General features: G+C 37.5%; 1 long non-coding RNA gene across 1 annotated transcript; it reads right to left on the bottom strand.

The window, feature by feature from the left end:
* Nucleotides 1–3,986: 3,986 nt before the first annotated feature.
* On the bottom strand, nt 3,987–11,493 carry LOC117124855. Its single transcript, XR_004448028.1, has 3 exons — nt 11,454–11,493; nt 6,327–6,430; nt 3,987–4,138 (listed from the first exon to the last, which is right to left on the bottom strand). It is a non-coding gene; the product is annotated as an uncharacterized LOC117124855 (long non-coding RNA).
* Nucleotides 11,494–15,677: the final 4,184 nt, after the last annotated feature.

Raw genomic sequence — 15,677 nt, 5'->3', positions numbered from 1 at the left:
GAGTAAGGCCTTTAATTGACACCATAAATCATGATATTCTCCTCCAAAAACTCCAGCATTATGGTGTCAGGGGCCTTCCTCTCAAACTTATCAAATGTTATCTGACAGATCACCAACAATTTACTTCTTTTTCCACTTTTAATTCCAATCTGTCTCCGATTACATGTGGTGTACCACAAGGTTCTCTCTTATTTCTAATATATATTAATGATCTTCCCAATAGTTCCTATCTTAAATTTATCCTTTATGCTGATGAATTCCCATAAAAACAAACTAACTCTAATGGACACAACTAATACGGAGCTTAATAGGATTTCTGATTGGTTTAAAATTAATAAATTATCCCTTAATCAATCCAAATCAAATTATATTATATTTCAAAATAGGAACTCCAAAGCACTTTCTCGTAACTTTAATATTTTATAAATAACCTAGAAATCATGCGTGTGTACGAAACAAAATTTCTCGGAGTCACAATTGATTCCAAATTGTCATGGAAACCTCACGTTAATAGAATTTCTAATGTGGTGGCAAGAAACGTCGGTATAATGAATAAACTCAAATATACACTTCCAGCTACTATCCTTTTCACTCTGTACAACACTCTGATACTTCCTTATATATCTTATTGTAATACCTCTTGGGCTGTAACGGTGGATAAGTTCAGCAACTTATGCCCCTGGACAAGTTTTGAAACGACCAAAATTGATCAAATATTTAACCTACAAAAACATGCAGTTCAAATTTGTTCAGGGGCTCCCTTCAGATCTCATTCCAAACAATTATTTTTTAACTATAAAATATTAAACGTCTTTGACATTAATCAACTACAATCTGCCTTATTTATGTACCGTTTAGCCAACAATCTACTTCCGGCACACATTAGTTCATTATTTAACAAACCCTCTGATACTCATTCACACTTCACTCGTTTTTCTGTTACTAATTTTTATGCTAAAAAATGTGAGTTTCATACCAGACGCCATTCAATTCTTTACACCGGTCCTAAGCTTTGGGGGAGTCTTTCACACTCTTTAAAAAACAAACCATCTCTCGCAAGTTTCAGGATTACCTATAAAAAGTCTTTGTTGCAGATATATGGTGAGTAAGTTTCTCTTTGATCATTACTTATCTATTTATTATAATCATCTCATTATTATTATCAATATCATTATTAAGCTGTGTTCTAAAGTCTTGTGTACCTTCTTCTGATTTTTATTTTTTTATTTATTTTTTTTAACCAGGGGGTCAAGTCTTAAAGTTTTTTTACTTATTTTGACCTCCTTCCACACTTCCTATAACTATATTTTCACTTGTACTTACACCGATTTTGTAACCTTGTACTATTATTATATTGTTATCACCTTAATAATGTAATGTTAATTTCAAGTGTTGGAGAAAAACCATTAAACAAACAAAAACAAACAAGTAGCGGGAATGGGTGGTTTATACGTTCGATTCTGGAATTTAAGTACCGAAAGTCTGTAACAACACGTTTATCAGTTGAGTTTTTCTTGGAAACTAGTAGTACAGGTGATGTGTACGATTGATGTCCTATTTCTAGAATTTCCAATTTAACTAATTTGTTTGGTTCTGTGTCAATATTCTTTTTGTCTTTGTCTGTAGCGAAATATGGTCGTATGAAAAATGGGTCATAATTTGTTAAATGAATGTCTGCGTGAAAGTTAGGGCAACTGGAAAGTTCACTATACAGTGAAAATGCTTCCCTTTGTTTAGTTAGTGTATCATAGAGGTCATCCTTTTCAGTATGGGATAAAATAACAGTCAATGTATTAGAGTTAAAATCACTCAAGCGTGACCGCACACTAGTAAAAAAAAATTTCTGGTGACCGCCAAACCAACCAACCACCACAATCACATGAACAGCGCCCTCTATAATTTCAAATCAGAAAAATTTATTTTATTATGTCTGATAGTTCATAAGTGGAACGATACGGGGCACTAGCCTAAATGTGCACGTACGTGTGTTTGGGGGTGTGTGGTGTGGGGTGAGAGTGCGAGTGTTGGTGCGGGGCGTCTCCCCTCCCTCCCACACATACACAGGCCTCTCTGCCTTAGGCTAGGGGGCAGATTTACCAATCTACAGGAGTGCTGTCTACTGCTGAGAATTCTGTATCAAACTCTTCGAAATTTACGATTTCTTTGGGAGTGCTAATTGAGTTTTCAGGCGTTTCATTTTCGGACATTCTACTACTATTTATTATCTGATTGTCCGGTGATTTCATTGACTCGTTGATTGTCTTGTTGATGTATGGTTCATTGTTGTCAAGTAAATCGGATAGATGAACACTTGACATGGATTGGTCATTTTGTTCTTGATCGGATGTCTCCGTTTCTTTCTCAATTTCGTGTTCAGACGTGTTTGCAAGCTCTTCTTCTGTAGGCTGTAAAAAACAATAAATTTTTTAAATTAATCATTTTTAATATTCATATTTTAAATTTGAAATTTATAAAAATGTTGAAAATTTATTTACTTTGAATTCATCTGGTATGTTTGATTGTAGTCGCCTATAATATTCGGCTTTCCACTTATTTTCTCGGCTTCATTTAGTTTTTTGTTTACGTATTTTTGGAATGAGAGTGTACTCTGCTTTGGAAAACGTCAATCCTGCATGTACTGTACGTGTGTAACATTCGATGCACGCGCAAGTATAATCCATGCATGCATTTACCATAGTAACAACAATGCCATTGAATAAAGTACCTATCAAATATTTTGAAGATATTTAGTAATTTCATTATTATTTTAAAAGCCTATCCTGGCCTGGCCTATTTTGATAAGCCGCAATTTTTAATAAATAAAATAATAAAAATTCATTTATTAGTTTATAATCTCTGTAGACAGCGGAGATTGACAGCAGAGATCGATAGTGACTACTTTGTAGTACTTATACTGTAACAAACTTAAAAGATTATGAAACCTCTGGATAGGGCTAGGCCCTAGGCCTAATCAAGTAGGCCATAGTGTAGGTGAGAGGGTGAGATGCCTCGCCTAGACTAGCCTAGGCCTAGAGAGCCGGGTCCCGGGCAAGAGCACTGAAATAATTTATGTAACTTACGGCGCAACATCGGTGAGTATGTCAATCTTCCTCATCACTTGGTGGTTGGTCAGAGTAACTACCATTATTTTCTTCATCATCGAAGTCGTCTTCATCGTCAAAATCATCATCTCCAGCGGTGAAGTATTCTGTAATCAGGTCTTTTAGAGCCTCCTGGTCCATAACATTCAGGTCTAGGCCTAGGCTAAGTCGGAGCTGTTTAGAGCATCTAAAACAGCGGTTTCGCTGTTATCAACACTGTCCTGACATTGAAAATACAAACTTGTAGAAAATGTACGAATAATTTAGCTATATCTAAAGCTTTCTTGACAACTGTAAACATTGTAACTACGCATGCACAGTACGTCACATGTATGAAATTGATCAATTACAATAGGTGTTTGGCAGATTTTGTTTCCACTGCATGGTAACAAACTGTCTTATAAAAATAGCTCCTATTGGCTTAAATATTTTCTGCTAGCCTACTATAGGACATCCGGGGATTTCTAATGATACCAAGTACAATGACCTGCCATGTGAAATGCGTTATGTAGATCGAAAAATGGCGTTTGCTGGGAGAATTTACGTTTTATAAGTTTGATTTGAGAGATTTTTTGTAGTGAATAGGCTTCAGAAATCAACCTAAAAACCATACTTTGAGATGTTTTTATTGCCTGAAATTTTGGGATGTGTTAAAATACATATTAAAGAGTTGATTTTTAACAAAATTGAAAAAACAATCTAGGCCGTATTTTCGACTTTTTGACTTCAAGGGCAAATACCTCAGTGCAGCCTGTTGCGACACATCGCTCATTTTGTGGTGATAGTCGACATATAATCGCATCCACTACAAATTGTATATCATTTGCATTAATGATGGAATGTGTATGAGTTCACCACCTAAAGCCTGTGTGTCAAGAGAAGTGCAGTTCATCTTGTAAGCTTGGCATTGTCATCTTCGAAAATCGATGAGCAGGCCTAGCTATCACCGTCTAGCTGTAAGACTAAGCATGACGAAGTTAGCCTAGGCCCGAGAGGAGGCTAGCTTGGGTGGCAGGTCTTCTCATGAGGATCAATATCTAATTTAAAAAAAAAAAACAAAACTTTATAGCATTCTTATAATACCGTATATACCGGTGTATAAGCCGCAAATCTTATACTCGATTTTCCCGCCGAAGTTTGAGGTGCGGCCTATACACTGGTCATTAACCTACTCCCAAAAAAAATTCAGATCGCGAGCCGTGGCGAAAATCAAGCGCCGTCTGTCTAGGTTAGGCCCATGCTCGCTCAATTAATTAGCCTAGCCTAGGACCGGTTTGTAGCCCTAGTATTTTTAATTATACTCACTACAGTGCTGTACTAGGATTCCTACTACATTTTCTACGACATTCAAGCAATAGTTAATTGCCTAAATAATTATTTTCATTTTTAAACACGCTGTTTCTGTTCGAAACCGCTTCGCTCAAAACAATAACAAAATACTTTTCGGGAGTTCGGTCCTCAAGGTCACGTGAGCAGCTTCATTTTCGATGTCGCAACAAAACACACGTGGGCTGGTGAAACTAATAATAATAATATATAATATTCGCACAGTGGGCTGTGAGTAGTAATGATTTAGGCCTAGAATTACCAATATTTTTAGCGTAATACCGAATGATTAATATTAATATTTAATAGATAAACATACTCAATAGAGCAAGAATATGTTGTTAACATGGCAGTAGCCAGCAGTTTACACGAATTTCCCGTCGTTTGTTGTTTAATAATCGGTCGAAAAAGATGAAATTTCTTTTTGTGAACATTTATAAATAATGTCAGTGTTTCAAAAAAATTAAAAACTTAACATTATGGGGAATTGGTGCGGCTTATACACAGGTAACACAAAAAATCGTGATATTTCGCATCGTAATTTGGGGGGCGGCTTTATACACAGGTGCGGCTTATACACCGGAATATGCGGTAACTCAATTACCAACTTCTTAACAGTAAAATGTTCACACTATCAATTGCAGGCAATTTACACCAATGATCACTCTTTTCATTTATTTAACCAGTTTATGTAAATATTATGTACCTATTTATAATTATACTCCAAGGTGGACAGACAAATGCAGATGAATTGCCTTGCCCTAGGACACAGCCAAGTGGACAGTGTGGAATTTAAATTCCCAAACTCATGGTTTTAACCATCACAGCTAGTGAATTACAATTTGTTCCTTTTGTCCCGGATCACCAACCTGTCGAGAAATTTTGAAATCTCACAGCACCCTTTCTTGTCGTCTTGGTAAAATAGGCTTTTTTTGAGTTGTAAAATATGTCAAAGAAGTCATGAAATAAGTCTCATTTTTAACCCAACATGAAATAAATCATGGTAATTGAGTTTAAGGTATTTGTATATTGTATGATTGTGATGATTAAAATGCAATGATAGTTAATTCTACTCACCGTCTGTTGTTCTAAATTCTCAACAGTCGTCATTTCAGTCATTTCTCCAATACATCATCTAGTGCTTGTGATGATTAAAATGCAATGATAGTTAATTCCACTCACTGTCTGTTGTTCTAAATTCTCGACAGTCGCCGTTTCAATCATTTCTCCAATACATCATCTAGTGCTTGTGATGATTAAAATGCAATGATAGTTAATTCCACTCACCGTCTGTTGTTCTAAATTCTCGACAGTCGCTGTTTCAATCATTTCTCCAATACGTCATCTAGTGCTTGTGATGATTAAAATGCAATGATAGTTAATTCCACTCACTGTCTGTTGTTCTAAATTATCGACAGTCGCCGTTTCAATCATTTCTCTAATACGTCATCTAGTTCAATGATAGTGAATTTCACTCACCGTCTGTTGTTCTAAATTCTCGACAGTCGCCGTTTCAGTCATTTCTCTAATACGTCATCTAGTGCTTGTGATGATTAAAATGCAATGATAGTTAATTCTACTCACCGTCTGTTGTTCTAAATTCTCAACAGTCGTCATTTCAGTCATTTCTCCAATACATCATCTAGTGCTTGTGATGATTAAAATGCAATGATAGTTAATTCCACTCACCGTCTGTTGTTCTAAATTCTCGACAGTCGCCGTTTCAGTCATTTCTCTAATACGTCATCTAGTGCTTGTGATGATTAAAATGCAATGATAGTTAATTCCACTCACTGTCTGTTGTTCTAAATTCTCGACAGTTGCCGTTTCAATCATTTCTCTAATACGTCATCTAGTGCTTGTGATGATTAAAATGCAATGATAGTTAATTCCACTCACCGTCTGTGTTTCTAAATTCTCGACAGTCGCCGTTTCAATCATTTCTCCAATACGTCATCTAGTGCGTTGCTGTCCACAGCGTACATTAATGTTGTGATGCCATCCTACAAAAACAAACATTATAATGAATTACGATACAGTTCATACAACTACCAACATTATTACATCATAAACAGTTAGAAATGTGTTTTATAATACACACATTCATTTTAAATCATTTTATTAATTTTATATATTATGTGCATGAAAAAAAAAACAAATTACCCCATTCGTTGCAAGAGTATTATTTTACATTTATTTTAAATCCAAAATTGAATCATAGGATGTTTGTAAAACGGGGTTTGACAGGTTTTTGATATATTCTTGACATTTTTCTGCATACATCAATAAAAAAAAAATTTAATCGATGAATTTTGGTACGAACCACAGCGTATTTCACAGGCTGTCAAATTACTCCGTATTTCGGGTAACTTTGACATGTGGCAAATTTTTTTTTTTCATTCTAGGCAAGAAGTTAATTTAATGCAACAAACTGTAATGTTTAAGCTTAAAAATAACACATTCATACATTGTACATTAAAAACCGTTGAATTTATTAACCAAATATGTATACCGTAAATGTTTTTATTGCTGTATATTGCAAAGCTATTGCATAGGTTTATTTTACACTTTAGCCACTTATATCAATTAAAGTCAAAGTGACAAACACTACACAAGTTTGTCATTGGCAATGAATTGTTTGTCAAGACAGCATTACCCTATAAAAAAATTGTTTAGGGATCCCTGTCGGGATCATGCTGGGGGATCCCGGCAGGGTTTTGCCAGGATCATAGCATTTTTTACCAAAATTTTTGGTTGAAAAAATTGGGATCCCAATCGATACCCCAATTTTTTGGGAATCCTGACCAAAAATGCGTTCGGGGTTTTGGAGCGGGATTTTGTTTGGTTCATGATGTTTTCGACCAAAATTTTTGGTCAGGATTCTTAATCGGGATACTGATAGGTATCCCACTTTATCGGGAATCCCGACCAAAAATCCCGTTCAGGATTTTTTAAAACCTATATGTCATCAGTCACCGCCTGAAATGTGCTGATCCAACTTAATTCGTCACGAAAATTCGGTATTCTCAACTAAAATCTTACTCCTATTTCGACGAAAATGTACTCGTTTCATATGTTATAGTGTCTATGGCTACAGGATTCTGCCTTAAAGATCCCAGGGTCGACAATTCATCTATCCATTCTAATTTTCCTGGCTTTGTTTACCGAACCAAAATCGCCAGAACACCCTGTCGCCCACAACAAGGTTGTCTGACCAAATTATAACTTTATTATTTTGTGTTCCAACTACCTTGTTGTGGTTTTGGAAGAGAGGGATCTAGGCCAGTTGTAAAGGGAGAAGGAAAATTCCCCCTGCTCATGTTAGCACTACCACTATTTCAGAAGGAATTTCAACCTTGAATTTTTAAGTGACCTAACATCTATTTTCTGCAGTTTGGTTTTTAAAATTAAGAGGCCTAGATCAGTTGCTAGCACTTATACTGTATATCAGCTGTAGAATATTGGTCTAATTTTAACATACTCAAGTCCTGGACCCAGGACCATCAACTTTTTACAGCCTTGCACAGGTTCCAACTACACACTAAAATTTGAACAAAATCTGAGAGATTGATGGTGTTTTTTTATTGATTTGTACGTCTACAACTTTCTAATTTGGTAAATGTCAAACAATTTTACAATAGCATTTTGGATTCGACTTAAGCAAGTTCTAACTGTTTTTGAAACAACCTAATTACCTAATGGGTGATTCCATGTCAAATCAACCAAAAGAAAAAAAAAAAACACCAATCTCTTAAATTTTGTTCAAATTTTGGTACTGTATGTGGTTGGAATTCATGATAAAAAAAAGCTTAGAAACTGACCATATCGGTAAATTGAACTGATTTTGGAGTCATTTTAAACCTATAAAGCGTTATAATTCCTAAATAACCGCTAAGTCCTCAAATCAACTGTAAAAACACCAACATTTTTTGCACATTTTAAAACTGATTTTCTTTCAGTTCGGTTGCTAGATTTTCTTATTTCTTGAATTTGTGATACCATTCGAAATTTTTTTTGAAGTAGATCTTATGTAAAGTTGGTAATGGTGAAATCTTTTGTTTGATTTGATTAACACACTCGAGCATATGCAAGGAATATGACTCCAGGCTGTTATTATCTATTGACTTATCTACAAAGTCATACTCTGCAATGTAACAGTGTTTGCATAGACCCTGCTTTATTACATGTGGTATGTTTAGACAAATTTGTTATTAAAAATTATGAATTTTTTTGTAGAGTTGCCTTTAAAAGTGTCGGGCATCACTTTTCTTCCATTTTGGACTATTATATAGTTTATAACAGCATACAATAATATTAGAAAAAAAAGAGATACAGTTCATACAACTACATACTATTGTACTTCTACTTTATTACTTAGTACTCGACTACAGAGATATAGAGTTGAGGTATAAGAACTCCCTCCTTGCTCTGGGTCCTGGTTAAGGCTTAAAACTCACAGTGCAGCCCAGGCCTACCTGTGTGTAGCCACCCGTACAGTAGTAGCATTCCAGAGCCTAAATAAAATGCACTGAGATTACCAGAGTAATTAAAAATCAGTATTTAAAAAAACAAGCCTACTGCTGTTTATAAAGCATAATTTTCTCAATGTACTGTGTTCAATGAGTGCACTGTGGTTTACGATGTGGATGTTTACATTTAGTACCCACTATATGTCACGTGACCAGTAATAGCTGGAGTCGCCGATTCGGTCTATTGTGAATGTGGTTTCCCAAATTTCTGAATTTGAATAACATTTGTTTCTTTTTTTCTATGAGATTTTTCCATTAACAAATTTAATTAAATTGAAAATAAAATTGCAAAAAATAGTTGTATAATACTTGGTCATACTGCAATATTTTATGATGTTGCATATATGAGTCAAAATATTTTGTCTGTTTTGGCCATATAAATCACAGATAACTATACCTTTTAATGCTTAAAAACAAATCTTCAATGTGAATACCGATAGGTTCATCTGCCTTAAGAATATTAGTGGGAACTTTGCAGTTCCAATTTAAATGTCTCTACAGCCAAATTGTGAGTATATTTTTATTTAAAATTTCTAGTAAAGACATAAAATATTGGCACTAGGTTAAAAGTTACATTGAGCCTAAAGAATGTTAAATAAAAACAAATATGTGGATTAATTTTCGTATGTTATTTGATGGACACATCATTCTGCGTACGTTATTTTGACGGACATTTACTTTGCGCAATATAGATATTAATTATTATGACTCGTAGTGTACTAATGTCTGATATTTAATTTAAAATGACAGAATCCTTTAAATTTAATTGCATCTACAGTGTTCTACACTGTTAGAAATGTTATGTATCACAGGAGTCGGTTGCATTACATTCGCAGTGTCACAGGATGAACAACATTGAATGGTGAGTTTTTAAAATGGGCAAAATATAAAATAGTAAGCATTCTTGATTTTCTATCAGATATCACATGTTCAAAACAATCAAAACTCACCATGCAAAATCTACACAAATCTTATTAGAAAGGTTTCAATGATCACTTTTAAACTACAATAATGTCGATTAAAGGTAGAACAAAGAATATTAAGATATACTGTTGATTATAAGTTGAACATTTTTGTTAGTGTGTAATGCAATTTCATGAGACAATAACGTAAAACATGTAATATAATGACTGTTGGATGAAGAACATTTCTTCAAATTGAATGTTACTTTTAGTGTTTATAATAATTAAATAGAAACAAAAGTCTTATTTTGAAACAATAACATGTTAATGAAAATGTATTTTCTATCTAATGTAAAAAACATAATAAAACAAAACAATGTTATATTTCAAACCCTCTCAATGTAAAGCCTACAATCAATACCTGCCAACCTTGATTTTCCTTGAGCCTGGTGTAAAAATTATAGTGAATTACTATACTACTACTACTGCTGTACAGTAATACATATAATTAAATTTCAAAATATTCCCTAATGTACAATTAAACATACTGTACTATGTCTGTTTGTAAAACAAAACATATAGTACGGGTTTCCTCACTTACATAATGAGAATTGATGTTGAAATTATAAAGCTGAAAAATGAGGCATGTTGTGGCAAAATGGCTATGTTGTAGCAAAAATTGAAATTCAAGTTATTGGTATTTTCAGATACCTGAGTATGTGATCTTTAATATGAGGGGTCATTCATTGAAATTGGACATTTCAAGCCTAATTTATTGGAATGTGAAAGTATAGCATTCTTAGAGTCAAGATAAACATAATTTTGAGTATTGCCTTCCAAAGTTATTTGTTTTAATACAGTAGAATTAACTATCTAAAAAAATGTTAAATAAACGATTTTTTGACCACTTCCAGAACTAATACTTTGGGACATGATTTTATAAGACATTAAACTGTTGATCTATAGTGAAAAACAAATTTGAATTTTAGGCAATTTTTTGAGCTCCCATATTTTATAGCTCATTTACTCCATACTGGTCTGTGCGACAACTTAACCATTTCGCCATGACATGCCTCAAATATGAAAAAAATTGCATAAAAAACAACCTGATTCGGCTGAGACTGCAACTAAAGTAGGGCTGTGATGGTAAAGGCAACGGTGAAGTGGATCTAGTTATAACCTTAACAATGCACTATTATAACCTGGCCCTGTTGGGTCAATGAATTCTTAGTCTATCCATAGAGAAAATGGTCTATCTAAATTTTATATGTTGTTTATGTAGTTCATGGTAATATTGCACTGAAATGCTTTAGAAATATAATAATCATAATATGTAGAATGACATATTTTTTGGTACATCTTGGTATTATCATAGTCTTTGCTTGGGCCAAGTTTAAAGGCTATTGAAGTCTGGAAAATTACCAAAGTGGAGGGTAGGAAATCCCTGTGCTAATAAACAAAGGCTTTTTGAAGAAAAATAATAAACAAAACAAAAAAGAATAGAAGCAATAGCTTTCCCACTGCCGTGGGAAAGCTAATAAAGACAAGCTAATAAATCTTTTTTTAAAAATCAGAAAAAAATATCTACTACATACTGATGTACCAGCCACTTCCTCTTGGACCTGGTCATTGTCTAATAGAATCTGAAAAATAAATAAATCATTTCCTTTTAAAGGAAATGAGTGAAAAGTGTTCTGCCAATCAATACTGTTTTGACATGCAACCTTGAATTATGCACGCTCATGCCACAGGCCTATAACACAGGCCTACTGTAGGTAAGTACACGCTGTTAGCCTAGCTAGCCTAGGCCTAGTTAGTATTATTGATTTTATCTTGCTAAGCCAAGGTTAGTGAGTGTATAATTCCATGTTATTGTTACAGCAAACTTTCAATCATTTTTGAATATTTTGTTTAGGCCATACCTGTCAACCTTGAGAAGATCGGGTGACACATAATGTAATATTCATTACAAATTGAAAAAGAAACAAAATTTTCTCAAATTTTAGGATAAGCATAAGTTTTGCCGGCGTGTGATGTCTGTAAGATTTGATTTGAAGACTTAGGCCTAGGCCCTACGGCGAAAGGGAAGACATGTCTGTTAGGCCTACAAGGGGCCTAGGCATAGGGTAGATTAGATAGATAGTAGGGCCTAATACTAGTAGTACTACTAGTAGTAGACCCCAGGACTGCTGCTGCTGCTAGGCCTTAGTAGTTTGCGGTAGTATTGATTAGTAAGGTACGATTTTGTGCATCCATCTTCGTAGCAATCTTTGGCCAAAATTGCTAGGCCTACGTCGGGTAGGGCCGCCTAGGGCTAGCCACCACACTTTCCCCCCCACACCCACCCCCCACACCCACACTAGACTAAGCCTAGGCTTAGGCTAGCTAGTATGCTACCTAGGCTAGGCTAGCTACTTTCCTTACACTTTCAACCTCCCGTTTTCGCCGGTATGCAGATTTCGTAGTCTTTCTTTTTTTGGTCTGGGATGGCATTTCCCCAACATCTTCTTCCTCACTGTCCTTTACTAGTGCTCTAATAGTTGGAAAAGCTTTCGGATTCAGCCTGAACTTCACTTTGACTCCCTGCTTATCCATCTCTGATCTCATGAGGTAATTCATGTTGTCTTCTGTAGTAAATAAAGTGCTTGCTGCATATTTTGTGACATGATTTCCATATGTACTTCTTCCTTGTCGTATTAACAAATTCTACACACTTATTAAAAGTTTCTATATAGCCCGGGTTCGGCAGTAGATATACTCCACTGACTGGTTCTACACTTGCTCTCACACAAACACCATCACAAACTCTCACGCAATATACTCACCACGGCAGTATATACACAGGAGAGCAGGAAATAATGACTAGAAGCAATGTATCTAGGTCCGGTTAGCCGGTATAGTTGGCTACTTTATTTAATCCAATGACAAAGTGGACCACCACATGTGTAATAACCGGGTACAGCGGCTACTCGGGTACTACTGCACTGGTGCACTGTGTGGCCGAACTGACGCCGTGCGCCGCTGCACCTACATTTAAAGGGGCAGCCACGTGCGCGTCCCCAAGGATCCTTCCACTATGATGGAAGGGGACCAATTTTGTTACATAACCCCCCTCCCAGATGGGTTCGTCCCCTGGACCCATGCATAAATACAGAAATACAAAATTGGAAACAACAATAACTTCAACTATAAAATTTAACTATAACTTTTTAACTTTAAACTAAGCCTATCCTCAGAGGGTCTAGTATGCCTCTGGGTAACTTCCACCTGGGGTCTTAAGAGCCCAGGGGATTAGATTAGATCTTCCTGAGGATGTATTCCCGCTTGACCTTGTCCACTCGATAGACGCCATGCTCATCATCTCCCAAACGGTAGTGCGAGCTCTCCCATGTTTCCACTACTCGCTCAACACGGTCTCCCAGCAAGGCTTCCATAGACACTGGCGCCAGAGGGTTATCTTCCCTTTTCCGTCGATTTGTCCTGGCCTGGTTCCTGTCCGGTGAGCTCAGGAGGGGTGGTTTTCCTCCTGACACTCGCCTGATTTTAGGCGTCAGTGTGTCCCGGGTCTCCTCCTCCAGCAGATCAAGAGCTTCCGGTGAAAGACCCAGGTCTAACTCTTCCCCCGGGGGGTTCTACTGCCTCCTTGGCAGGTGCTTTCACGCATGGCTGTGCCCGTTTCTCCAAATCTCGGTGATTCCTCTCCTCATGACGTCTCCTCCCTTCCTTGTTACTGAATAGTCCACCGCATTTCCGGCAGGCTTCGGGTGCTTTTCCTCCCGGTGCCGGCGCATGGGACTACCGGCGGGAACTATCTACCTGCACTGTCTGCATTCACTCATCAGAAATGAAGGAGAAGAATCATTACGGAAGCGAATTGGACGCCGATGCTGCCTTTTAGGGTATCTACTTCGTCCAGTCTCGTTCGCTTTCAATGATCCAACGTTCTTAGGTTTGATATGCTCGTTCCGAACCTGCGGCGCTGCAGGTTGCACTGGCAACTCAGGTACCGTTGACATTCCAGGTTCAGTGAGTCGGCCCAGATCCGGTATTGTAATAGATGTCCCTAGGGATTCTGGTACAGTTAACATCTCGGATTCCATTTGCTCGTTGCGTGCTTGCAGCGTTGGAGTTGGTGGTGGTAGTTCAGGTACAGATGACATTTGAGTGGGTTCGTCCAGATCCTGCATTGTACCGGATGCTCCCAGCAATTCCGGCACAGGGTTCAGGTTCACTGGGCCAACTATCTTGCCTTTACCGTTCGGTTTTCTTTAATCCTGAAAGTTACCTCCGACAATTTATGGGTTATACGCCATGGCCCTTTCCAACGGCACTCCAACTTTGAGGAGAGACCTCGCTTTTTGGTCGGGTCAAACAGCCAAACAAATTGACCAATTGCTAGGCCCGGTTCGTTTGCAATCCGATCATATAAGCGTTTTTGTCTCCTAGCACTGCGTTTCAACACCACTCTGGCCCTTTCAGACGCCTGCTGAATCTTATCTCGTACCTTTTGGGCTTGGTCCTGTTCAGGGTTTTCTGGTAGTACCGTTTCAAACTGCAAATCCACAGGAATCCGTGTCTCTCGGCCAAACATCAACATGTTGGGAGTTTCACCCGTAGATTCATAAGGGGTTTCCAGATTGCAAACGTGGCATACTGCAACCAATCATCCCAGTCCCTCTGAGCTTTCACCAGTTCAAGAGAAACAGCGAGTATGTTGACTAGTGTGCGATTAAATCGCTCTACCATCCCGTCACTCTTCGGGGTATAAGGTGTAGTCAGGGTTTTGAAAATCCAGAGAAGCCTGCATATCTCTGCCAGTATACAGATTAGAAATTGCGCCCCTGGTCTGTATGGAGTTGTTGGGGAATGCCAAATCTGAGCACGAACTCATCCACAAATTTTCTTGCAATTGTTTCAGCAGTCTGGTCCGGTATTGCATATGCCTCCATCCATTTAGTTAAGTAGTCGCCGACTACCAGGACGTACTTGTTACCGTGGTAGGATTCCGGGAATGGTCCGAGGATGTCCATGGCGACACGTCCGAGGGGCTTGGAAATTGGCCATTGTTGTAAGGGGGCTCTCTTCTTTTTCGGTGGTGCCTTCCACCGAGCACATATCTCACAGCATCGAATCCATGATCGAACATCAGCGTCCATACAGGGCCAGTAATACTGTTGCTTAAGCTTTCCAAGGGATTTAAATACGCCCAGGTGTCCACTCGTTTTTCTCCCGTGCACCTCGTTCACTACCTTTTGTCGGAGGGGCTCGGTACAACTAGCTTCCAAGTTATATCCCGTCCGTCATGTGACTCCCACTTTCGGTGTAGGACTCCTTGGCGTACCTGGAGTGCGTCCCAGAGAACCCAATATGCTCTACACTCTGGTTCAACAGCATCCCATGCCGGTCTACTACCGCCCGATTCCTTAGCTTCTATCACCCACTGCATTGTCTTGTCCTCTAGTTGGCTAACTCTAATCGCTTGAGAGAAATTTTGGATTCCAGTGTAGTTACTCGTACGGTAAGGGAGCGTCGCCAAATTATCCTACCGCGGTAAGCCTTAATCTACCGCACCGCGGTAGACACAAGGCTGTATATGCAGAAAATTTGCATATCACATTGCATACAAGTCTACCGCGGTAGATAGAAACTGCCTTAGGGCCAACTGTAGAGTGTAACCTTAGAACCAAGGACATCAACCTAGTTCTTTAGTAAACAGATTGTGATTAAATAATTACTGAAGTGTGCTCATGACATGATATCGACATATCAAAAGTTAACCTCTTGTTTACGACAACACACGCCCGCGATTTCCTTGTGCA

Source organism: Anneissia japonica, unplaced genomic scaffold (assembly GCF_011630105.1).
Source record: "Anneissia japonica isolate Jap-2015-1 unplaced genomic scaffold, ASM1163010v1 scaffold4260_len236652_cov185, whole genome shotgun sequence".
Lineage (NCBI taxonomy): Eukaryota > Metazoa > Echinodermata > Crinoidea > Comatulida > Comatulidae > Anneissia > Anneissia japonica.
The sequence above is the reverse complement of the archived record's forward strand: the minus strand, read 5'-3'. Positions and strand labels throughout refer to the sequence as shown.